The following is a 3160-nucleotide window of genomic DNA, read 5'->3' on the forward strand; positions in this document are numbered from 1 at the left end:
ATTGTCATCTCAAGACTCCTATGTATTACTTCCTTCAGAATTTCTCCTTCTTAGAAATTACATTCACCTGTGTCTCTACCTCAAGATTTTTGGGGGCAATCATTACAAATATCAAGATCATTTCCTATAACAATTGTTTAGCTCAGCTATTTTTCTTCATCTTCATAGGTCTTTCTGAATTTTTTCTTCTCACTGCCATGTCTTTTGGTCATTACATTGCCATCTGCAAGCCTCTTCATTACACCACCATCATGAGCAAAAAATCTTCACACTGCTTGTCTTTGGGTCCTGGCTAGGAGGATTTCTTAACATTTTCCCACCACTCATGCTCATCCTCCATCTAGATTTCTGTGCTTCCAAGTAATTGATCATTTCTCTTGTGACTATTTCCCCATCCTACAACTCTCGTGCTCAGATATGTGGCTTTTGGAGAGGATTGCCTTTATTACACTTTTGTCACTCTGCTCTTCACTTTGGCATTAGTGATTCTCTCCTACCTGTGCATCCTTAGCATGATCCTGAGAATCCCATCTGCTAGTCAGAGGAAAAAGGCTTTCTCCACATGCTCCTCTCACATGATTGTCATTTCCATCTCTTATGGGAGCCGTATATTCATGTATGTCAAGCCTTCAGCAAAATAAAAAGCATCACTGACCAAAGGAGTAGCTATTCTCAATACCTCAACTGCCGCCATGTTGAACCCTTTTATTTATACCCTGAGATATCACCAAGTAAAACAAGCTTTCAGAAACTTGCTTCATAAAGTACTGCTTTCTAGAAAAAAATGAAAGTATGTATTAACATGAATGGATGTCATTGTGAAGATCCAATAAAGGGCAAATAAAATTTCAACTTCTAGAGTATCTTCTAATATCCATCTCCCAAATACTTGCTATGATGTGCTCATTTCCTTAAGCTTTCTTTTAAACCTAACGTAACTTTGTTGTGTGTTTCTTTCAAATCCTCTATAGGTTCCATTTCCTCATTGATTTGTAAGACGAAATCAGACATCTGTGGCTATACAACAATAATCATTTTCCTGATTGTTCCAAATAATATAAATACTTATTTTTACTGTAAAGACTTGAGTAAACACTCTTTTCATGGATTTATTCTAAAATCTGTTCCATTACTATATTGCATTTCTTACTTTTTCTTACATTTTCTTTCTTAAAGCTATAAAAAGTATGAAATAAATTATCCAACAATCATATTTTATGCACACAAACTGCAGTATCTGTCTAGTTCTTCATGCTCAGTTGAGTGTTTATTTTACTACTTATAAATTGTTTAAAAGTCATACATCTATTCCTTTCTAGCTATGCTCAAGGTATGTGTTATGTCTTTTTCATGTACTACCCTTATTTAACTGTATTATTATTATTATGTAAGATTTTAGGGGCTCCTGGGTGACTTGGTTGGTTAAGTTGCTGCCTTCGGCTCAGGTCATGATCCCAGTGTCCTGGGATCGAGCCTAGCATCAGACCCTTGCTCAGAAGGAAGCCTGCTCCTCTGCCTGCTGCTCCCCATGCTTATGATCTCTTTGTGTCAAATATATAAATAAAAGTTTTAAAAATAATAAAAAAATAAAAATAAATATTTTATTTTTTTTATTTGAGAAAGAGAGAGAGCATGAACAGGGGAAGAAGAGGGTTTGAGGGAAAGGGATAAGCAGATACCCTGCTGAGTGGGGAGTCTAATGTCGGTCTCAATTCCAGGACCCTGAGATCATCACCTGAACTGAAGTCCGACACTTAACCAATGGAGCCACCAGGCTTCCCAAATCTGTATTATCTGTTTAAATATGTAACAGATGGAGAGGTAGGCAGTCACCATTACACCTATGCCACATGAGTGTTTGATAGGAATTTCATAAATAATAATATCTCTGCTGGGGTGCCTGGATGGCTCAGTGGGTTAAAGCCTCTGCCTTTGGTTCAGGTCATAACCCAGGATCCTGGGGTCTAACCATGCATCAGGCTCTTTGCTCAACAGGGAGCCTGCTTCCTCCTCTCTCTCTCTGCCTGCCTGCCTCTCTGCCTACTTGTGATCTGTCTGTCAAATAAATAAATAAAATCTTTAAAAATAATAATAATAATATATCTTCTCTAGAGAACAATTAACTAGGTATGTCCTAAATAATATTGTGTTTAATCTTCACAGCTATATGGTAACATAGACCGATTATCTTTGTTATAGATATGCAAAGTGATGCTTGGAAAGGTTGAGTAATTTGCCTTAGATCTTGAGGTATAACAGCCAATGTGGTAACTGGTTTGTAAAACAAGACAGACAAAAAGTTGTGTTTATTTCATGCATATTTAAAATTGTGGGAACCTGAAAAAATCTGTAGCTTTTACTTAGGACCTGCACAATTTTATTGGTGTTTTACACTTTTACACATTATATCATTTGGGCATGATTATATTACTATAGTCTAGTCGGGGAAGGTACTAATTCTTAATATTATACTTGGCAAATACATTAAAATTCTAATCAAACAAAACAAGAAGCTTTTCAAGGTCCATTGCTGGTGAGCAACAGAGTGGGAAAGAAAAGATGTATGAAGTATTAGCAGTTTTATAGTACCAAACTTTCTTATGGAAGACAGATTAAAAATATTAAGTAAACAATGGAACCACATATGATAATTCTCTTTCTCTGACTGACTTATTTCACCTAGCATAATACCCTTTAGTTCTATCTATGTCATGCAAATGGTAGGTATTCATTCTTTCTGAAGGCTCTTAACTCTAGGAAACAAATTGTGGGTTACAGAAAGGAGGGGGGATGGGAGGATGGGATAACTGGAGGATGGGCATTAAAGTGTGCATGTGATGGATGAGCACTGGTTGTTATAGGCAAATAATGAATCATTAAACATTACCTCAAAACTAATGATACGCTACTATATGTTGGCTAATTGAATTTAAATTAAAAACAAGAATGGACTTAGTACTATATAGTAGATTACCAGTTTTTAAACATTGGCATGGGGAAGTAGCACATTCAGTAGAGATATGCATTAGGAACTAGATGTTTGGTTGTTAATCTCTGAAAAATATTGTCAAGGGAAGCAAACTTTACCTAGTGTGGTTTTTTGCTTGTTGTTGTTGTTGTTGTTGTTTTTCCTGTCTCACTGGACACTGTCCCCAAGATT

The 3160-nt window shown here is 36.2% G+C and overlaps 1 pseudogene; it reads left to right on the forward strand.

The window, feature by feature from the left end:
- Window positions 1-197: 197 nt before the first annotated feature.
- LOC132020352 (olfactory receptor 6C3-like) lies at window positions 198-788 on the forward strand (annotated as a pseudogene).
- The last annotated feature ends 2372 nt before the right edge of the window (window positions 789-3160 follow it).

Source organism: Mustela nigripes, chromosome 6 (genome assembly GCF_022355385.1).
Source record: "Mustela nigripes isolate SB6536 chromosome 6, MUSNIG.SB6536, whole genome shotgun sequence".
NCBI lineage: Eukaryota > Metazoa > Chordata > Mammalia > Carnivora > Mustelidae > Mustela > Mustela nigripes.